Source organism: Rhinolophus sinicus, linkage group LG01, assembly GCF_036562045.2.
Source record: "Rhinolophus sinicus isolate RSC01 linkage group LG01, ASM3656204v1, whole genome shotgun sequence".
In the NCBI taxonomy this organism is placed as follows: Eukaryota; Metazoa; Chordata; class Mammalia; order Chiroptera; family Rhinolophidae; genus Rhinolophus; species Rhinolophus sinicus.
Window position 1 is genome coordinate 14,135,794 of NC_133751.1, and position 24,194 is coordinate 14,159,987.

Below are 24,194 nucleotides of genomic sequence, written 5' to 3' on the forward strand. Positions count from 1 at the left end.
GAATTTCTTTCACATCTTTTTTGTAATTGAAAGTGAGTTTTTTCTGATAGCTAAAATTCTCACTACCTTTCTGATGGAGACAACCCCCCCCCCTTTTTTTATACCCAAGTAAAGGAGAAGTGCCAGAGATCGGTAACTCATGGCCATCATTTCAACAACAATTATTTCACCATTCTCAATTTTTGTAATTTTTGTCATAACAGGTAGTCTCTCCATCATGACAGTCACCAACTTATATCCTCCTAACATTTTCATCTATTGAGTACTTGCTCCACGATTTTTCTCTCCACTCTAGTCTGAGAATCAGATTTCAACCTCAAAGATTATCTAAGTAGATGATCATTTAAGAAGGATTATCTAAGAATGACCCTTCTAGAACTCTGGTTCAGAGTCCCTCAATCCTTATAAAACCAACGTCTCTTTGTTTTATTTGTTACCTACAAACATAAATGTAACCTTGATTGAAATCATCACATATCTGTTTCATCTCACTCTATAATTTTTGAATGTTGAAATTTCTCCTTGAAAATGAAGAATTACAAGAAAAGTAGTTCTTCTTAACATGCTTCATCTCTCCCACTCCCATAACCTGAGTAAGCCTGTTCTTTTTAAATCTTAATTCTAACTTCTACTACTACTTTATTCTCCAAATTCAAAGTCTACTTCTGATTTAACTTTCTTTCATTGCCAGAAAGGAAGCCAAAGGCATCCATATTATCCACCACACATTGTCTTCAGGGCACTGGTATTTAGGAAACAACACTATTTAGGAGACAATCCTTTATTGCATGGACTGTTTAGTGTTTCTACATCTACTCTCCAAATTGCAGTTGTTGATTTAAAAATTAAAAAAAAACAACAACAACAACAACAAATAAACGAAACCGTGCTGACCATATCCAGTTCAAGTTAGTGTTATTTTCATCATTCCTTACTACCTTTTTGTTTTTTAAATCATTATTATGTTCCTTTCAGCAGGTGTCCCAAATTCACTCAACTGCCAACTCCCCTATTCCCAGAGAAGCAAATTTCCTTCATCCTTAAGAATAGTGAAATCATATGACAAGAATTATTTTACCTCCATTGATCCATTCCATAAACATATATTGAGAAATTTGCTATGTGCCAGGTGCTAGAGATAGAAGAATATTAAACCAGGGTTCATTTATGACAAAGTTCATTTCTGGAATGAGAAACACATAAACAGTGATTTTAATTTAGTATGTTAAAGGTTACATCTGTGGTTCTTCTTTCTCTCTTTTCTAACCATACCCCTCCTCCGCTTTTTTATTATTCATCTACCTTTTGGTTCTCTCTTCTTTCCAGTGTTCGCTCCTTAAGCAGCACATATATGTCATTGCCACACAAATGCTTGGCTATTTTGATTCACTCCTTATAAGGGCTTTCCTCCACCACTGTGTCAATTTTTTTCCCAACCTACAAATATTATCAAGTATTAATTTGAAAGTTGTCTTCCTTGGATTTAATTATTTCTTGTCAATGTAAATATAATTTTCTCCACTCAGTATAATTTCATCATACCTTTAAAATATAGCTTCTATGTCCACCGCTTACTGAAGTTTGCTTTATAACTTTCCAATTCAGTTATCTTTATTCATTCTTTATCTGGCCAGAATATCTAACTTTCTGAAATTCTTTTCAACTCTTCTTTCAATGATTGCTCCTAGAAGGAAAATTTACTCATCTTTCACACATTAGTTTTAGTATTTCTCTACTATGAAAATGTCTAACACTTCCAGCCTCTCAAAATTAATATGTCTAATTTCACTTACTGATTGATCATATGGCCGTCACAATTTATTCATAATTGTTTACATATTAGGAAAAAGCAATAGTATCAGCAAAGAAATGGAGAAGTAAGTTTTCAGACAATAATAAATCACCGAGTGTGATACATTTGAGTTACAAGATGTGAAAAGTGAACCTGGAAATTTAAGATAAGTGGTCAGTTACTGCTGAACTGTGAAGGTCCTCGAAAGCCTTCTGAGCTCTAATCCCATTAGCAGTTCTCCACATTGAAGATACCAGCCCCATTTCTTATTTGACTTTTGGCAGAATATTTTTGGAAGATGCAAGGGTGGTCTGGACAGAGTTAATTGATCTAATGCTAAAGAAGCAGTTTGTGAGATACTTGATACTTGTAATAAATTTGCTATTTACTTCATTCTGATGCTTATTAAGATTTATTTGATGCTAATGCAATTTTCCAGTAACATTGAGCTGGATCGTCTAACATATTTATCTCTCCCCTATATAATATATACATCCTTAGATAGCTGGAACCAATTTTAATAGTCTTCAGAACTTTGTGCATGTATGGCTGCCACTAAGTGAAACTAATTTGATGCGAACAGTTTAATGTCAGGATTGACAGTGAGTCAGTCCCCTGAAGCTTTATCCATAGGAAATCTGGATTGTGGAGATTGCTTCCCTATGGACTATTTCTCTAGGGGCAGATACCTAAATGATGAAAAAAAAATATCAATGTCTGATATTGTAACATGTAAACAGAAACACATAGCATTCTAAACAGACACATAGCATATGCTTAGCGGGAATTTCAGTTACTTCATCATTAATTAAGCACTAGCTTTATTGAAAGATAATCAACACTCATTTTGTTTTCCGTATGTTAAAACATTTTAGAGCAGAGTTTTTTTAGACCAGGTTGAAAGTGATCTTTCCATACCCTATACCACAAATTTGATTATTAACCTAATTGGGGGAAGAGTTAAGATTATGGAAGTTATTTGCTGTCTTCAATTACATAAATAAATCTGCTGATGCCAAAGGAAATACCCTATTCTACTAAAATGGTCTTTTGAGTAGGGGGAAGCTTTAATATAATTACATACAATTGGATTTTTAAAATTTTAAATCAACCTTGACTACCACATGTCTGGACAACAGTCTACCCTGTATTCTGAATCACGAAAGACTGTTTGGGAAGAAAAATGAAAGTTTATCCTGGCAAAATTAGCAAAATAAAGCCATAAGATGTTCTCAGATGATGTCAGTATAAAGCTATTAAGTTTAAATTACCCTCATTTTAGCAATATCCTTTGGGAATGGGAATAAAGGGGGTCACAGGGATTCCCTTAGGAGGCTCTGAGCTGAGCTATCAGGACCTGAAATAAATACAGGTTTGGGGATATTATAAAATATGCCATGGCTTCTGTAACAATGTAAATAGTAGCATTTTTTTAATATTGGGGACTGATAACAGCAGAGTTTACTTGAGTTTAAGTCTTAAAAAGTTCCATCTGTATTTTATATTGTCAAGAATTCTTTTTTAAGTTTCTAAACTATCTCACAAATCACAGAAACAAACAAACAAACAAAAGAAAACAAAGCAAAAAAAAAAAAAGAAAGAAAGAAAGAAAGAAAGAAAGAAAGAAAGAAAGAGAATATGATCCAGTAGCTTCCACCACCAGAAACGTTCTTATACTGCTTGATTTAACGTACTCAGCTATTACTAAAATCTAACCCTCAGTTTATATGTAAAGTTCCATAAACATATAATATTAAGGCAAATGTTTCTGGGAAAATGTATTGAAGATTAACAATTCCAAGTGCTATCTAGGATGTGGAGCAACGTGAAATTTCATATATTGCTTCTGAGACTATAAAAGATCTGACAATTAAGTTCACGAACTTGCCCCTGTGTGCTTACATTGACAGCATTGTACAAACAGCTCAGTAAGGTTTCATAAGCTTCGCATATCAGTGTCTCACAGCTGTGTTTGTGTCAATGTGTGGTGGTGTCTTGTTGAGTGGTGTTCATTATTGTTGTTGCATGTTTTTGTGTCCCATTGTGAGAATGTCTGAACTTGAATTAGAGCAATGAACAAACATTAAATTTCTTACTAAACTTGGCAAGAGTGGAAGTGAAGTCAGGGACATGTTAGTCCAAGTTTATGGGGATAATGCCATGAAGAAAATGACAGTGTACAAATGGATTAAACGTTTTCTGAGAGGAGAGAACATATTACTGATGAAGAGAGGTCAGGGCGGCCAGAAACAAGGAGAACTGATGAAAACATTGCAAAAATTCATCGAATTGTGTGTCAAAATCATCGGCTGACTGGGAGAAGTATAGCAAACCAAGTAAACATTGATAGAGAAACAGTTAGGAAAATCTTAATGGAAAATCTTGACGTGAGAAAGGTGTGTGCAAAAATGGTCCCGAAGGAGCAAAGGAGAGTCAAAGTTTACCAAAATCTCTTGGAGAGGCAAGATGATGTTTTGGCCATGTTATCACTGGTGATGAAACGTAGGTGTACCAGTATGACCCTGAAACAAAGCACCAAAGTATGCAATGGAAATCAGCCAATGTTCTACTACCAAACAAGTTCCATCAGTCCAAATCAAGAGTGAAAACGATGTTGCTAACATTTTTTTGATATCAGAGGGATTATTCTTTATGAATTTGTACCAATTGGACAAACAATTAACCAGGTTTACTATTTGGAAGTGCTGAAAAGGCTGCGTGAAAAAGTTAGACAAAAACTACCTGAGCTTTTTGCCAACAATTCATGGCTCTTGCATCACGACAATGCACCAGGCACACGGCACTGTCTGTGAGGGAGTTTTTAGCCAGTAAACAAATAACTGTATTGGGACACCCTCCCTACTCGCCTGACCTGGACCACAATTACTTCTTTCTTTACCTGAAGATAAAGGAAATAGTGAAAGGAAGACATTTAGATGACATTCAGGACATCAAGGGTAATTACAACTCTGATGGCCATTCCAGAAAAGAGTTCCAAAATTGCTTTGAAGGGTGGACTAGGCACTGGCATCGGTGCATAGCTTCCCAAGGGTAGTACTTTGAAGGTGAATGTAGTGATATTCAGCAATGAGTTATGTAGCAGTTTGTCTAGGATGAGTTCGTGAACTTAATTATCAGAATTCATAAAGTGGAGTAACTATCTTTGAAAGATTTATCCATTTCTTATAAACATACACCTATCCTACAACCATATAATTCCACTCCTGGATATTTACCCAAGAGAAATGTAAATATATATCCACAAAAAATTTGAAGAAGAATGTCCATGGTAACATCATGCAAAATAGCCAGAATGGTAATAATCCAAATGTTTATCAACAGGAGAGTTATTAAACAGATTGTAGTATAATGACCCATATTTAAAGGAATGAAGTACTGATGCTTATAACAGCATAGAAGAATCTCATAAGCATTGTGCTGAGAAGGAGAAGACCATCACAAAAGAGGACGTACAGTGTGATTCCATTTATACAACATTTTATAGTAAATTAGTGGTGTTTTGGTGCTGCGGGTGACAGAGTGGGGATGAATGCAAAGTTTTATTGTGTATTAGGCAAAATAGTATATACATTTGTCAAAATACATAAACTATATAGTTAAACTGTCCATTTTATAACATGTAAATAATGTATACTATGTATCTAACGTACATAAATTGATTTATAATATTAAGGAATTAATTAATACTATAACACATCAATAATGCTAATAAGCAAACCTTTATGAAATGGGTTCAGTTAGGAGAACAAGAACAAATACAGAGAATGGTGAAGTTCCCTGTGTAAATGATAATTCAGAAGAAAATATCTACACAAACACCAAATGCATAAAAAAAGTAAATCTTTATAGGACACATAAGACCTGTACCAAAAAAAAAAAAAAAAAAAAGAATTGTAGAATATATATATATATATATATATATATATATGTGTGTGTGTGTGTGTGTGTGTGTGTGTGTGTGTGTATATATATATTATTTTAGAAAATTGAAATATTTTGTTTAAGCAATTAATTGAAAATCTTAAATATTGTATCCCATTTTCCCCCTAGATTGATTTATACCTTTGTGGTAGACAAGCAGCTAGGACATGAGGATTTTAGTGCAACAGCTGCAAAGAACAGATTCTGCCAAGAAGAGAAATGAGCTTGGAAAAGGATCTCTAGCTTCAGATGAGAACACAGCTTGCCATCACCTTGACTTCAGCCTGAACAGACGGCCCAACCACAGTGTGCTGGACTTCTGACCTTCAGAACTATGAACCGCTAAGTTTCTGGTAATAAATTACACAGCAATAGAAAACTAATGCAACATTTAAATATTTCCAGTCAGAATCCTGAGGGAACATTTTTAATCTTAACATGATAAGGCTAGTAATGTGAAAGGATGAACTTTTGTTGTTTTGTTTTTTTTAAGTTATGAACACATGAAAAACATGTTCAAATAAAAAATAAGTGCACCCTCTGGTGAATACACTATGTGATATATAGATGATGTATTACAGAATTGTACACCTGAAACCCAGGTAAGCTTACTAACCACTGTCACCCTAATAAACTTTAATTAAAAAAATATAAGTGCATCTTCAGATCCTGTAGCTATAACTAAATGTATTTTATTGTCTCAGGAATTTATAGGTGTATTGTGGAAAACATTAGAAAGCCCATAGACAACTTCTATTTTTCTAAAGTCTTAATGTATGATTTAAAAATAATCAAATCCATGAGACAGACATTTTTCACTAAAAAAAATGTGATTGAAAAATTACTTAGAAAAAAAAAATTAGATCCTAACTATGCAAAGATAAATTACAGTTGGATTACATATTTACAACCACAATATTTAAACCACAATAATCTAAGAGAAAATAAGTATAGAATGTGCAATGACTTTCTATATGTAAAATAATGCAAGAAAACAAAGCTTTCTATATGACAAAAACATTAGCAAAATTAAAAAACAAAGAAAAATAAAAACATTTGCAAGGAATATATCTTTAGTATAAAAGGAGCTCTAAGAAATCATTGAGTTTTCTGTCTGATTTATTTCGCTTAGCATAATAATCTCAAGATGCATCCTGGTTGTTCCAAATGACAGTATTGCATCTTTTCTTATGGCCGAATAGTATTCCATTGTATACATGTAACACATCTTCTTTATCCAATTAACCCTCATAGGATACTTCGGTTGTTTCCACATGATTTCTCTCATTTGTGGGATATAAAACTGAAAGGAACAAATGAACAAGACAAACAAACAAACAAAAACTCATGGACACAGACAACAGTTTAGTGGTTACTAGAGGGAAAGGAAGAGTGGAGACATAAGAAGGTAAATATATGGTGATGGAAAGAGATTTGACTTTGAGTGGTGAATATGCAATGCAATATATATGTATTACACATTTATATATATATATATATATATATATATATATATATATATATGATGTATTATAGAATTGTACACTTGAGACCTATATAATTTTATTAACCAGTGTTACCCCAATAAATTTAATGAAAAAAAGAAATCATTGAAATAAATGGAAAAATGTTGATGGACAGAGTAGAGTTCTAAGAGCAGTAGTAATAGAAATGTTTAGAAGAATGTTAATAAAATAAACTAAATCAAATATACTAGTTTTCATTTATGAATTGGTAAACAATTTTAAAAGTAATAATGCTGAGATCGGTACATTGCATGCAACTTGAATTGAGTGTTAAAATGTTTATTTCCTTTGATAAGTAATTTATCTTCTAGGAAACCTATCATAAGAAAATAAGCAGAATTATGGAAATTTACTTATCCACATAACACTTATACTAATAAGATACTAGAAAGAATCTAAACATTTCATAGTAGGGAAACTGGACTAATAAGTTATGGTATAACTACATGGCAGAATCTTCTATTAACTTTAATATATTTGAGGAAAAAAATTAATTACATGGGAAAAATTTACATAGTTTGTTAAGTAACAAAGTAAGATATAAAACTGTATGTATTTGGCAACTATATCCAAACAAAAATAACTGGAAGGAAATGCTCCACATATGAATAATCATTTCATAATTTAAATATAGGATTTTTATTTTAAAAGTTTTCTTCTTTAGAGTTTCCTTTCTTTCCTAAGTTTTCTACAGAAAAACACTTATTGACTTTTTAATAGGTAACATCTACATAAATTACTGTTTTAGGTGTTGCCTGTACCCTTGCTACTAAGAGTGTGATGTGGTCCATCAACATGGGTATCACCAAGGAGCTTTTCAGACATTCAATGCCTCCGGGGGGGAGGGGGTTGCTATTTAAAAAGGAGATGGTCTCCAGCAATCATGTTGAGATTTGTCTGTGGTCAAAGAAGCTATTTTTTCCCTTACTTCTTAACATTGCTCAATGTTCATTGGTTTCTTTCATGCATTTTACTTTAATATCTTTGTGTCTTAATTATTCCCATGTCTGAAGAGAGCAAAACACTTTTTTAAGAAAAAAATATGAGTATTTTGTCCTTGGCTTTTACATAAAAGTAGTCTTTGTGTAAGTCTCTTACAATACATTTTTTTATTAACAATGTTGATCATGTTATTAATGGGACTAATATTGTAGAAAATGATTTTGTTTTAAATGGAAATATAAAATATTGTCTTCATAGGCCCATATGCAGTTAATTTAGCAAGGAGTTAAATGAAATGTCATATTCTCCAAAACTTCATTTTCTGAATTGCAAAACAATTTCAAAAGTAGAAGGTCTCCATTAATTACTTATTACTAAGAATACATAATTTGATCTCTGTGTTAGAATTTATGACTTAAATTTTCCACTAATTTGCTGTGTCCTTGGTTTTTACAGAAGGATGTTAAAATGAATTAATTTAATGTCATTGACCATAATGTTATGCAATTTAACATCAATACAATTTCTCAAAATAAATTATTTTTTGTTAGGAAAAAAAATGTCTGCATACATGAGGTTTCTACTTCTTTTTATGAAACTATGACCATTGTTGAAGATAATAATTGTGTATTAAAATGTACTTTATTTTATGGTTTTTTAACTCAGCTAACTCAGTACTAAAAGCCCAATAATTGACTTATTCTGGATGACTTGTATACATACCTTTCTTCATCTCTGTGCCTTTTGATATTTTTAAAAATCAGAATCACTGTCTTGGCTGAAGAGGTCCCCCGTAAGGAGCAAGGAGTCCCAGCACCTCACCACACTCCCCAGCCCAGGGCTCCAGTGATGGGAAGAGTAGTCCTCATAAATTTTGGCTTGAAAAACCAGTGGAGACTGTGTTTGAGTGAGGCAGACAGCAGCTCAGGTCAAGGTGCCGTGTTCAATCTTAGTTGCAGGGGCCAGAGCCCACCATCCCTTGCAGGAGTCTAGGAATCAAACTGGCAACCTTGTGGTTGACAGTTCACTGGACCATGTGGGAATCAAACTGGCAGCCTTCAGAGTTAGGAGCATGGAGTTCCAACCACCTGAGCCACCAGGCCGTGCTCGCCTGTACCTATTCTTAAGTGACCCCAAGACCAGCACTAGCAGCCGCCAGCATTGGTTCACAGCTTACCCTCTCCCAGTAACCTCCAAGCCAAGTACTAGTGGCAGCCATCTGCAGATCACTTTGTAGCTAATACCAAGTGGCCCTAGGCAGGGGGCAGGGCACAGGCAGTGGCTAACCTTAGCCTGCAACAGAGCCCCTGCCAAGAGGCCCCAGAAGCAACACACCCAGTGGCCAGCTTCGTACCACACCAGAGTACTACCCAACCATCTCCATAAATGACACATCCATAGGGCTGACCAGGCAGTCACCATAATCCTGCCTAAACAAATCCTGCTCTGTGAGGTCAACTTCACAGAACAGCTCCTCCACTGTAGTTATGGCCTGTCCTGACAAACAATTAGCCTGAGGGTCAATCTTTTCCACTGATGTACAAATAGCAACAAGGCCCAACTATAACAGGAGGTCACACAAAACCCACACAAGGGAAAAACCTGGAGCGCCCAGCTAAGGGACAAGGATATTGCACCACTGGGTCTCACAAGACACCTACTACATAAGGCCACTCTACTAAGACTGGGAGACATAGCAACTCTCCCTAATACATTGAAACAAAAAACAGGGAAGCAGCCAAAATAGAGGCATAAACAAATATGTCCCAAATGAAAGAACAAAACAAAACTTCATAAAAGGAACTAAACAAAATTTAGACAAGCAATCAACCCGACTCAGAGTTAAAAACACTGTTCAGTGGTCTCAGTGAAAACTTTAGCAAAGAGATAGGAAACATGAAAATGGAAATAAAAAACATAAAAAGGAACTAGTCAGAAATAAAGAATACAATAACTGAAATAAAGAATACTTTAGAGGGAATTTACAGTAGATTAAATGAAGCAGAGGATCAAATCAGCAATTTAAAAATAAGGAATCAGGAAATACCCAATCAGAACATCAAAAAAGAAAAAATAATATCCCCAAATGAGGATAGTTTAGGAGGCCTCTGGGACAACATCAAGTGTACAAACATTCACATCATAGAGGTACCAGAAGGAGAAGACACAGAGAAATAATGGAAAACTTCCCTAACCTGGTGAAGGAAATAAGCATACAAGCCAAGGAAGTGCACAGAGTCCACAACAAGATAAACCCAAACAGGCCCACACCAAGACACATCATAATTAAAATGCCAAAGCTTAAAGACAAAAGGAGAATCTTAAAAGCAGCAAGAGAAAAGTAGTTAGTTACCTACCAGGGAACTCCCATAAGACTATCAGCTGATTTCTCAACAGAAATTTTGCTGGCCAGAAAGGATTGGCACATGGAATATTCAAAGTGAGAAAAGTCAAGGACCTACAACCAATACTACTCAAACCAGCAAAGCTATCATTCAGACTCAAAAGACAGATAAAGAGTTTCCCAGACAAGAAAAAGCTAAAGGAGTTCATCACCACCAAACCATTATTACAAGAAATGTTAAAGGGATTTCTTGAAGAAGAAGAAAAAATTAAAAAATATAAATAATAAAATGGTAATAATTACATCTGTCAACAGTTACTTTAAATGTAAATACTCCAATCAAAAGACATAGTGTGGCTGAAGGGATAAGAAAACAAGATCCTTACATATGCTGCCTACAAGAGACTCACTTCAGATTAAAAGACACATACAGACTAAATTTAAAGAGATGGAAAAATATATTTCAAGCAAAGTTTGAAAAGTTTTAGTTTTTAAAACAAAGACAATAACAAGAGACAAAGAAAGACCTAATGATCCCACTTCAGGATATATCCAAAGAAACCCAAAACACGACTTCGAGGGGACATGTGCATCCATATGTTCATTACAGCTTTATTTACACTAGCCAAGATATGGCAGCAAACTGGGTGTTCATCAATGGATTAATGGATAAATAGGAGGTGGTACATATATAAAATGGAGTATTACTCAGCCATAAAAATGAATGAAATCTTGCCATGTGCAACAATATGCATGACCCCTGTGAGGGTATTGTGCTGAGTGGTGTACGTCAGATAGAGAAAGACAAATGCCATATGATTTCACTGATATGTGGAATGTAAATGACAAAATCAATGAAGAAACAAAACAGAAACAAGCTCATAGATATAGAAAACATTTTGATGGTGGCCAGATGGGAGGAGGGGTGGAAGGATGGGAGAAAAACGGGAAGGGATTAAGAAGTATAAATTGGTAGTTACAAAATAGTCATGGGGATGTAAAGTATAGCATAGAGAATATGTCAATAATATTGTAATAACTATGTATGGCATCAAATGGGTACTAAATTCATTAGAGTGATCATTTGTAAGATATATGAATGTCTAATCATCACATTGGACACCTGAAGCTGTTTCATACAATGAAACATTGTATGTCAACTGTAACTTAAAAAGAAAAAAATTAAAATTTTTCAAAAAATCATTGTGGGGGCAGAGCCCCAGAAAGTAGTTTCCAGGCTCTCGGCCTCACATAGACAGGTGCTGGCTCAGGTAGTAAATGGCCAACTGTGATTGCATGGCCATCAGCTGTGGCTAGTTGGCCGTCAGCTGTAACCAGTGAGCCATTGGCCACAATATAACTGCTGTGGCTACGCTAGCAGAAAGAGAGAAGAAAATGGGGGCTAGCAAGAAGATGGTGGCTGGGCTGGCAAGTGCGGATTGCAGTTAGGATGGCTGGTTGCGGACAGTGTGGATCCAGCCTCCAGTGAGAGTATAGTGCCACCGGCGAGAATATACTAAGTATGACTCCCCTATCTATGGCTCCTTGTGTGTTCCTTTTTGGCCTCACCATATCCTGCGTTCTTGTATGGGGAGCGGGAGTAGAGACCTCGCAGGCCTGCCTGCACGACAAATGGCGCAGCGAGCAGGGTATGGTGCTGGCCAAAGCTCTCCAAAGGACGGTGGAGCAGTTTGTGTGTGTGAACACCCAGTCTGAGGAAGACCAGGAGGAGCAGCTGCCGGAGAGCTGGACCCCCGTGGAGGGGTGGGAGGACGTGGATGGTTCTCCCACCAGCACAGGAAAAGCCATGCAGCTGCTGGAGAGATGGAGCCCCGTGGAGAGGTGGAAAGATGTGGACAGTTCCCCAACTAGCACAGGCCGGAGAAAGCGAAGGTTGTTGCAGCCCTGTGGGCCGGGGAAGTTCCTGCTCAGGCAGCCCGGATGCAGGACTTGTAGTCCCAGGAGGTAACGCTTGCTGAGTCCTTTGTGGGAGATGAGGGTGAGGTCAAGGTCATCTCTCACCCCTAGGACAGCCCTGGTGAATGACTATGGACTATGGGGAATTGCCTTCTATCCCTAATTTGATGGACTGCTTGACTGTTTGTTTGGGAACTGTTGTTAGTGGAACTGGGGGATATTTGCTTTTGTCTCTTGACTGGCCACCATTGAGAATATGTAAGCACCTTGATTGTGAGTCGCTGTTGTTCCAGCAGGGTACCCTGAGAGGCACAGAGAGAGTGGCAGTGCCCTGAGAGCCCTGGCTGAGTCCAGGAAGTCTGACTGAGCCCTGAAGATACCCTGGCTGTGCCCAGGAAGTCGGGCTGTTCCCAGAGAGAATGGCAGTGTCCTGAGAGCCCTGGCTGTGTCCAGGAAGTGTGCCTGTGCCCACAGAGAGTGGCAGTGCCCTGAAAGCCCTGGCTGAGTCCAGGAAGTGTGGCTGTGCCCACAGAGAGAGTGGCAGTGCCCTGAGAAATCCTAGCTGTGCCCGGGGAAACTAGTGGTACCCTAAGAAGTCCAGGAAGTCTGGCCATGCCCAGAAGTACTGGTGGCGCCCTGAGAAACCCTGGCTGTGTCCGGGAAGACAGGTGGTACCCTAAGAAGTCCAGGAAGTCTGGCCGTGCCCAGAAGTACTGGTGGTGCCCTGAGAACCCTGGCTGTGTCCGGGAAAACTGGTGGTACCCTAAGAAGCCCAGGAAGTCTGGCCGTGCCCAGAAGTACTGGTGGTGCCCTGAGAAACCCTGGCTGTGCCCAGAGAGCCTGGCTGTGTCCAGGATATTGCATTCACCCCCAGGCTCCTCGCACAGGGCCCCTCGTGGAAGACGCTTGTCGCGTAGATTGTGAGGCGAGAGCCTGTAGGGGTGGAGTGTGGGGGCAGAGCCCCAGAAAGTAGTTTCCAGGCTCTCGGCCTCACATAGACAGGTGCTGGCTCAGGTAGTAAATGGCCAACTGTGATTGCATGGCCATCAGCTGTGGCTAGTTGGCCGTCAGCTGTAACCAGTGAGCCATTGGCCACAATATAACTGCTGTGGCTACGCTAGCAGAAAGAGAGAAGAAAATGGGGGCTAGCAAGAAGATGGTGGCTGGGCTGGCAAGTGCGGATTGCAGTTAGGATGGCTGGTTGCGGACAGTGTGGATCCAGCCTCCAGTGAGAGTATAGTGCCACCGGCGAGAATATACTAAGTATGACTCCCCTATCTATGGCTCCTTGTGTGTTCCTTTTTGGCCTCACCATATCCTGCATTCTTGTATGGGGAGCGGGAGTAGAGACCTCGCAGGCCTGCCTGCACGACAATCATTTATATTCTTCTATTCTGAATTTGTATCCTTATAGTCAAGACTGAGAAATTTTATTTCTTTTATAGTTATTCAAAACATATTGGAAGATTACAGAAACTTGCAATGTTTTCGAATTTTGGTCAGTATACTCAGACGTCTGTAGTTCATGTCTGTTCTTAGACTTGGTTTTTATTCAAGTATTTTGTTGTGTTGCTAGAAATATTGAGGCAATATGATTTCAATTGAAGGGTTTAGTCAAAAGCACAGAAATTCTTCAGCAGGAAGCTAGATTAAGTTCTCAATTAGAAGCCTGACTTCATCTTCAGCCACCGCTGATCTATCATTCATTCATATTCTATCTTTCTATCATCTATCTATCTGTCTGTCTGTCTGTCTGTCTGTCTATCATTTATCTAACTTATCATCATCATCAACCTATCTTCACAATGTACCTCATTTGCTATATAGCAGGAAAGTCATCGCATTCTGCAGAGAGAAATTATGTGCATGGCAATAGCATACACTTCTGTTCACTTGAAATAAAAACATTGAGACTGATATTATGGCAAGGACACCAGATCTGTCTGTAAGGAGTATTTGTTGGAAATTGGGACTGGGATATGCTCATGCATAATAATGAATTTCTAACGGATACACTAATATTTCACTTTTTACTGAAATAAAAGGAACGTTTTGTATTGCTTTGTGAATGAATATATTTAGTATAAGCTGTAGAACACAGAATACATACTAGCGAGATGAGGATTATATTTGGACCAGATGGAATTTCTGGGTGGTCTTCAAAGTGAAGCCCAGTATAAGATCCATTGCAGCAAGGTAAACTCAGGAGTTCATAAAAGCCATGGATCAATGTTATATGGTCCATATTATGCTGAGAAAAAAAAAAACACCTTAATATTTTTGTAGAGATATCTAATGCAAGTGTGTTTATTTGGCATGCAAAAGCTGTTTCTAAGATCACTGAATGGACTATTTTAAATATTTCAGACTATGAATTTAGTCTAATTAGGTTTAAAACTTGGAATAAAATCAACTTCAATTTGTATGAAAATCCAGTTTCCAAATCTAAGAATAAACCAGATGCTATATATCAGATTTATTCTTAGTTCTCTAAGAAAAGGCAGCAAAAATTCTTGCAACACTTTTCAAACAGATTTGCTCTATGCCTTTTCTCTTTAATACAACTTTTATAAGCTGATATTCATATGTAAGTAAAAATATGTGCAATCCTCATAGAAAATTTATAAGTATAAACTCATACCATAACCTTTTAATTTAAAGGATGTCTTAATAAGGATATCAGTTTTGTGTATAAATGCTATTTGTGAAAATGTTTCAAACTATGAATAAGAATGTCTAACACAGTGGCATATTGAGTTTTTTGGCTAAAATGCTCATTTCAATTGGCATTATCAGAAGACTTCTTGATGAGAAGATAAGGATGCTATTCAAATGCAGTTATAAAGTTTATTCTCCATTATTTACAACATGTACACATTAGACAGAGTTATAGCTAATATTTTGCAGATATAACTGTAGTTTCATAAACATTATTATTGAGAAGTAGAATGGAGTCTTTCGATCCCAAATTCCTGCTGTTTTCACCAAACTATAGGTTGTACTCTCAGGATCCTCTCACATTGGTGCAGTTCATTGAGAAATCAAAGTAATTTTCAATTTAATATCTTTTCCTGATTAATTTGCGAAAGAACTTCCAGTTTCAGACTGACTGGCAGCACCATTTTTTCTCAAGTTATCTGCTATAAAGTTATGCTGTTGCATTTTCACATATAAAATACATGATAATATTGTGGTATGTCTGTATTCAGTAACTGAACTTGAGTTACTCAAGTGTTTTTGAATGCTTTGTACTATGACTAATGTAAAGATAAGCCATTGGCTTTTGTCGGTTATATGCTTGTCAATACTTATTCTTTGTTTTAAAATTGTGCAATACCTTCAGAGCTCCTGAAACTGCAAGATTTAGAGGGACAATAATCAAAATTATAATTTTACCATTTTTAATTGGATCGAACTTTTGGAAATTATTTTAATAATGACTTTAATTATAATTTAATAATGACTTTGCAGAAAAAATGTTTGAGATAATATTAGCTATACTCCTAAAAATCTTGACCCAACACATGATGAATGCTGTGTTAATGTCATATTGTTAATTTATGGTCTCTGCAAAGCAATCCACATTTTACAAGATGTGCTTTAAATTTCTGTGTTAGTACATTTCACTGCCAGTATATTTATTCTGTAGGATACGTTTCATTGCATATTTTATTTCTTAAATATATTATGCATAATGTACACAAGTGGAATAATGTAAGTGATCTGTCAGGACAGAAAGTCATTTTATCATCATCAACTAATCTAGGATGTCTGATTCATCATGCCAAAAACGTTCTGCCCGACAGGAGCTACTAGACCAAGCAGAATTTAAGGAGAACTAATTAGCTCCAGGATGAATCTATTAAATGTTGTCAAGTTATCAAAAGTCTGTCATTCTCCATGCATTTGTGCTGCTTATTCCATATTCCATTTTTGCCAAGAAACCTCGTCAGTATGAATTAACTTTTATACAATAACTTCAATAAAGACTTTGAAAAATGTAGTTATATAAAACAGACCGTTTAAACAAGCTCCCACCTTACGACATGATTCTTAATACAAATAACAGTATGAAATAGTTGGTCTTAAGCAAAAGTAGAGCAATTTACCAGTGAAACCACACTTATTTCACTTAGCTCATGGTGAATAGTTTAGTTCAGCTGAAACTAAAAACGTTTGGAAGCACATATACACAGAAAAGCAATGTTCATTAACAATGAAACAGTTCATTTTGAATATATTTTATTACTTTTTTCTATCTTAATCTTGAAATGGACCTAACCCACCAATTTAGGGCACAAAGTAAATACAATTTTAATATGTGTTTTAAAAAAATGAATTTGAGTAAACCCTTTATTTTTCATTCATAAAATATCTGTATTGAAACAAATATGGAAAAATTCATATCCAGCTATTAATTGTTTGCCTATGAGGACAGAAGTGACATTTTATGGAAGAGAAAAAGTTAAGGGGATTTCTGCGTCTTTTTTCTGGACATTTGTAATTGTTTGCTATTTTTAAGAAAGATAACATATTTATGTGTTACATAGTAATTTAATTACATGGTATTTTAAAACAATGAAAGTTAAATATAAAAATTACATCTTGCATTGACCTCTCACTGAGAAACCTCATCTATTAAACTGGGACAGAGCATTGTAATGAAAAACGGAATAATCTGGGTAGCTGCCATAGAAAATCCATCCTTGCTTTAATTCTTCGCAATGATGTGCTGGTGAATGAGGTGGTATTAGGGAAGAATCCCTGACTAGTGCTATTTGCTGAGTTTTGTGGTGTAATTATTACTGACATGATCAATTTCAAGCTACCAACATGAGATTGAATGTAAAAGTCAAAAGAATTGTACAGTGGCATATTTATAATAGACACAAGTAACCTCAAGAACATAGAAAATAATATTTAGTAAACATAATATTTAGTAAACATCACACTAGGAAGTGATGTTTTGTATTCGTTACTTTTTTGTAGTAAAATTTACTTAGTTCTAAGTTTACATAATTTAATAATGCATTTAACAACCGACTTGCAAAATTTCTAGAAATGTAATAGCTTTTGTAAGCCAGTACCGGTGGTCTTCAGCACACTGTGAGTCCTTTGTCTCTTTGACCCCCTTGGTGGCCATATTTCCTCAAGGGTCCATTTATCAGTCAGAGTTAGCACCCTGGCCCTGAGTTAGGCAGGAAACCAAACCAATCATACAAAAATGTATGGGTCAAGGCAGAAGGGGATTTATATTTTTCTCATCTAATTACTATCAATTGGATCTTTTGATGGCAGGAAAATCAAAAGTATAAATACTTCAAAATCATATGGTCATCATTAGCTGGGGAAAAGATTCATTATCTATCTATCTATCTATCTATCTATCTATCTATCTATCTATCTATCAATCATCTATCATCCGTCATCTATCTATCATCAACTATCATCTATCTACCAATTTATCTATCTAAAAATGTTGTTGATGTTGTTTTGTGTTGTCCTAGTTTGTTTTGTCTATCTGATCCTGTGTTCAGTCTGGAAAATCCAAACTAAACTTTTGAAACATGATGGAGACGTTAGCAGGTGATCTTCAGCTTACTGTGGGTTTTCTTTCAGAGCAGTATGCAAAGTGCAGGGGTTTTGCATCCAAGTGGGCTGTTTGGCAGCCTGCATGCTCCAAAAAGAAGACCATGTGAATTCATAAGAGTAGACAGATGTACCTGAGGCTTGTTTTTGGCCTAACAACGTCTGCTCAGAATTCTCTCAAATCTAATAAATACATGTCTTTTCTGTTTTGTTCTGAATGCAATCATTTTCCTTATAGAATTGTGCATTGAGATATTTGGGTCTAGATATAGTCCCTTTAAATGATTTAATCTATGTAATGGTATACATCAACCTTAAAAATGTGGTTGACTCAGCAGCATTTAATCAAGATTTCCATTAGTGTAGAAAAGTATCAGTAATATCATCAATGTGCATTGATATAAATCTTACTTTTTAAAAAAAGGATTTATCCATTCCAAAGTAAACTACATAGAATACATACAAATTATATATATATATATAATATATAATATACTATATTGTATATTGTATACTATACTATATAATATAATATATATACTGTACTATGCAATATTGTATATTACATATAACATGTATATATTATATATAACATATAGTTTATTATAGAGAACTGTGGCAGTTACCTTCCTTTTGATTCATATTATTCTCTGCCCAGAGAGAGAATGCAAAGCATCAAAGGGCGAGAGTCATAAAAAATAATTCCTCTAAGCACAAAGTGGGGAATTCCATCCCTCTGTGTTTCTAGTTTAGGAGGGACATGAGAAAGGACATGACCAGCAAGAGAAAAGGTGGGTTTGGGGAACTTCTGTGCTTTTGTTTTTTATACCATGTCCAAAATTTAACATGTCGACACTCCTGGGCAACTTGCTTGGCTCCATTCCTTTGCATACGAAATTATGAAATTATAAAAATATGGATTCTCATCTTTTTTTCCTAGTGAGAAGAGTTGGTCAAAGAGGTCCTTTAGAGAAATTTGTTTCCTCATCTCTTCAAGAAATCTGTGATATGATTCAAAGGTGACTTGTTTTTTCTACCATTATCATACAAACGAAGATTAGAATGACCAAATTTGGAGACATTTTTAAGTGCTTGTTCGTTATACTGCAATTGAAGTCAGAGTAGATTGAATATTTTTCTAAGAAGAGTTTAACTTTGTTCATAGTAAAATGACAAACTAACCCTCCAAATTAAAAACTAAAAAAAAAAAAAAAAAAGCTGCAAAGTAGTCCATTCTTTCTTTAATTATGAATCAATAAGTCCAGATATTAGTATTATTTCTGCCAGACCATAGACTTCGATGCTGGATTCAAAAGTATTGGTATAAACCAGTGGCTCTTGAACTTCATCAGGCATCAGAGTGACACAGGTGCTGGGCTCCAGTTCCAGCATTGCTGTTAGGTACATTTGCGATGGGTCTTGAGAATCTGCATTCCTAACTGACTCCTACATGATGCTGATGTTGCTGGATTGCAGGTCACAAGTTGAGAACCACAGCAGGGAACATTACCTTATATTGAAGAGAAATATGACCACATGATATAAAATTATAAGAAAACGCATGGACATGAAAATTGCCAGATTCAGAATAGTGTGTGTATATTGGAGAAGCTGACGTGGGAGGAGCACAGGAAACATGCAACTATGTTAGAAGAAAATATTTCCAACAATTAAACAGAGTGGGTAGATGGATATTTGCTGTATCACTGTCCATAGCTTTTGTATGTCTTGAACATTTCATAGTTCACTGTTTTTAAAAGAGAAAAAAAAGTTTTAATTACTACGTTAAGTTTTAAATTACTACATTTGTATAAAGCGAAGTGCTACTGATCGTGTATATTCGATTTGACAAAATATATGGAACTGCTAGCTTTTCTCTTTCTTTATGTCTTATTTTCAGGGAAACAGTATTTATTTACTGCTTCACTAATTTATTTACTCAACGAGTGTGTTTTGGACATCTAACAGGCTACTATCATGGGGAACAGCACTGAAGATGGAAAGTTCCCTCAGATATGGTCTTGTTCTCAAATGGCTTTGAGGTGGATGGAGGAAATAGGAAAATAGGCAAGTATTCTATGAGCAGAGAAGAACTCTCATACAATTATGTGGTGGAAAAAGTTTGAGTCACACTGAACATACACTAAACAGAAGAGTCAAGGATTCACAGAAGAAATGTTGCTTTGGGCTGAGCTTCGGAGGATGAATAGAATTAGCTAAGCAAAGTAAGTAAGGGGAAATTGAAAGGGGACCATAGAAGTATAGAAATGGCAGCAGCATTTGCCTTGATCATGTTTATGACCAAGAAACTTGAGAAAAAAATGTTCAGAATACTGATTTGATAAAATACTCTGTGTGTGTGTGTGTGTGTGTGTGTGTGAGTGTGTGTTTGAAGTGCTCTTTCTGGTTTTCGCTAAGTGTCAGTAACCTAAGACAGAGTTCTCAGAGAACTAAATCCCCTATTGAAAGTCAGGCACTACCATTGTTGTCAGACATTCAAACATGCATGAGACTTGGTCTTCCTCTCAATAAATTTATACTCCCAAAGGAGATTTATCAAACTGCTCTTTGCTTTAGGGGCATTAAATGTATGAATTTCACTGGGTAAAAACTGTGAAATAGTCCTTAGCAGAACTCTACCTTGTGTTTAAATATAATGTTTGACAGTTCCATAACTATAAATGGCTGCAGATCCTCATTTGATTACTCCTTCCAACATAGTTTCCTTTCTACTTGATCTGGTTTGTGAGTGATATTCTCTGCATCAGCTTCCCCTTAAGACTGTTGACTATTACGTACTTGTTTCCTACGAGGTTCATCTTTAATTTTCAAATATTTTCTGTCTCTTACTGAAACTGCTAAATTGCATTCTTTCAGTGATTGTGAATTCCACACTGGGAGTCACAGTAACTCAACAAGAGACATTGATTAACAAACAAAACAAAACAAAACAAATCTATCTCTATGCCCATTTCTAAATAGGATTGCATAGGTTCTACAATAAGCCAGGATATACTTCTATTCCTTTTTTTCTGGTTAATATTTAAAATGGGATCTGCCTTGGTTAATTGGAAACATTTGATAACATTGTTAAATTTATGTTTTGAAATTAATTTTTAATTTCCTAAAACAATAAAACAGATTACTGGAACCTACTTGAATTGCAAAACATGTTTCACCCAGTCAAGATTCAAAGTAAGTGTTTAACATTTGCCTCTTAGAATGGGCCATTAAGACTTCTAGTTTAAGTGACTTTATTAATTGAAATTTTTAATTGATAAACTTGGTTGAAAATGCCCTTTGTCCTCTGATAGCCTAAATTAGAACCTCATGCCCTCCCTGCTCCCTCCCTAGTAGAGCTCATTGCTTTTCAGAAGGAGTTTCATTTCTTCACTCTTTAATATACCGACCTTTACTTGTTCTACCACTTTAGCCAAAGCCAGTGGAAATTAACTCATTCAAAACCAAATTCTTGAATATTTTGAAGATACAATTTTGCTTCTGAGGTTTGTTTTGGGCTCCAAATTTCAAATATCCAAAGCCCAGACAATGCTAGAATCTATGTACGTATGACTCAGGTGCCCTGGTACAAGATTACATATGGAAGTGGTAGATTTTAGGGTACGTGTCTAAATCAATGATTTAATACTCTTTTCTATTTGTCTTGTTACCCTTTTCTCTTTTTAATCATTATGGGGACTTTGAAGTCCACATTCAGCTAGATAGCCCTATTAATAAGCATAGACAATATTTTGCAAATTTGCATTTTTGGCAAGATTAGTAGGTAGCAAGTTAGTTGCTTACATATTAGAGAAAAATGATACAAGTCTTCAACAATTTAGAATCTGGGTATCAAAATAAATTTTGGATTATTTTTAGAGCTATATCTCTTCATATTTCATATATAATCCTCATTTGACACAATGAAGTTTACTTTTTAAGAAAGAAAACCATTTTAAACCCACAAAATATTTTGAGGTAATTACATGCTGTCATTGTATTTTGCCAGATTTCAAGCAGAAAAGCAATAATGTGAGAAATATATTTATTTTCACACTGACTCAATGTTTTGCTTTTATTGGGGTATAGGGCTAACCCAATTTTCAAGAACTTTAGATATTTATTTTGTGTGGTTTCCTAAGACCAAACTGTATCCTCTTTGAATTTTGGTCCTTTATAATGGGAAGTAATTTTGCAGGAAGTTAAACTGGTTAGATTTTACAGTTCTTTAGAGCATCTTCTTCCCCACCCCCATCTTTTCTTTCATCAAATAGTAATTACCCACCGTCTACACACTATATTACTTTATTTTTTTCTCTTTATGAGACCTTCTAGTCACAGAGAAAAAAACAATAATTTTCCTCCTAACTGTTCTATTATAGAATTTTCCTTTCACAAAGCATCTATCTATGTTCCCTATTACGGTGATTAAAATCAGTTTCATGTAGTGCCAAGAGGAGGATCATTTCTCTCCCTCAAAGAACTATTGTAAACACATAATCTCTTATTTATATTACTCCTACTGTATAAGGCCTCTTTTATGATATCTCTGATTCGAGGGTCACATTGTCATGTCCCAGATCTTTATAGGTGCAGAAGGTCTTTCATCTTGCTCCAACATTTGCTTTAGAAATAGATGAGATTTGATTTTGACTTGGGTAGTCCACACTGCAGACAGCAGCAACTGACTTATCAGGATCCAAACACCCTCCCTGCCATCTGTGGGTAGTTGGCACATACAAATTAGACAGCAGATCAGATTATAAGGTCTTCTCCGACCACATGGACTCAAAATAAAATCTGAGTTTCTTCACAGCCTTCATCACATTAGAAATGTTCCAGGTTATACTATCTTTTAGTCCTTTCTACCTACTCCCTATAACTAGTATTTAAACATATGCTTTAAAAATATTTTTAAATAGACTTCATTAAACATCCTTCTTGGGAAGAATGCTACAAATAGTCCCCTTCATGGCACTGAATTTGCCAGCTTACCAGTGGGAAGTCTCCTCAGAGAAGACCATCTCCCACCATCCTCTCCAACGAAATCTATTCTTTAGAGGCTAATGCTTCTGTATCAGAGATTGTCTTCTAACAAGGTAGAGACAGGTTTGTGTTGTTATATTTAACAACAGCAAGTAGGCCTAAAAGGACAGGACTACTCTAACAAAAGTGGACTCTCCTCCTCCAATAGTTAGGATTTCTGAAGGGTTAAGTGAGAACATGTCAGAATCAGAGTTCAAATCCAGGTTTTACCATGTAAGATCTATGTGACTTGGGGCAGCATCGTCACTTAAATCATCTGAGTTTCCTCATCTTTAAAATAAGGCTAATGTGTTACTTATGACATGGAGTTGATATAAGAAGTAAATGTAGAATAAGACAAGACTTAGTGAAAAATAAGCAACAAACGATTATTAGCAATTATTATCTTTTTAACATCAATATTCTGAGTTTCATCATCTTTCTCTCTTTCTATGGGAACCAGGTTGAATAATAACAGAGCTGTCTGCAAAAATGATGATTGTGACATGTATCTTGATAAAAATCCAATTTAGACGTATATTTTAGATATTTTCAATTCTTACTTACATAATAGAAGTACAATATAATCAGTATCCAATATTGTTCAGTACTTTTGTATGGTACTCAAACATACCTACTTATAAGTTCATTACATGGTAAATAATTAATTAATAGGAACTTAATTACTTTACATAATGGATGGAAGTATTTTTGCTAGATTATTATATTGTTGAAGTATGCATTTGGAGACATTGGCTGGAGTTATTGCAGGGCTAGAATGTGATGTTTTTTGTTTGTTTGTTTTTTCCAAATAAAATAATGGAATCTGAGCTTGTGCTACTTGAATATTCACTATCCTAAACAATTTTTGGAATGGATGACAGATAGCAAGGATTGCATTTTCTACCTCATTTAGTCTCCCTTAACCTATCATACTCTCTGTCTACTTTGTTTCACCTTCAAGTCCCCAAGGAATAAAGTACCTCTTTTCACTTATTCACTAAGAATAAGTGTCAGCAATGTTCTTTCCTTGGTTTGTTTCTTCCAGTGGGCCTCCACTTCTCATAATTGTAACCATTGCTTTCCAGCTGGTTACCCCTTAAAACTAGTTCTAAAG

The 24,194-nt window shown here is 35.7% G+C and overlaps 1 long non-coding RNA gene across 3 annotated transcripts in view; it reads left to right on the forward strand.

The window, feature by feature from the left end:
• Positions 1 to 23,818, forward strand: part of LOC109446497 (uncharacterized) — a 54,824-nt gene extending 31,006 nt beyond the window's left edge. For 2 of the 3 annotated variants that reach the window (XR_012494119.1, XR_012494121.1), the window contains exons 3-6: positions 5,864 to 6,087; positions 6,989 to 7,142; positions 18,993 to 19,071; positions 20,021 to 23,818. This is a non-coding gene — a long non-coding RNA (uncharacterized LOC109446497). Of the gene's footprint in view, positions 1 to 5,863; positions 6,088 to 6,988; positions 7,143 to 8,008; positions 8,754 to 18,992; positions 19,072 to 20,020 lie in introns of those variants that run through there. The other variant, XR_012494120.1, reaches the window with a different exon arrangement.
• The last annotated feature ends 376 nt before the right edge of the window (positions 23,819 to 24,194 follow it).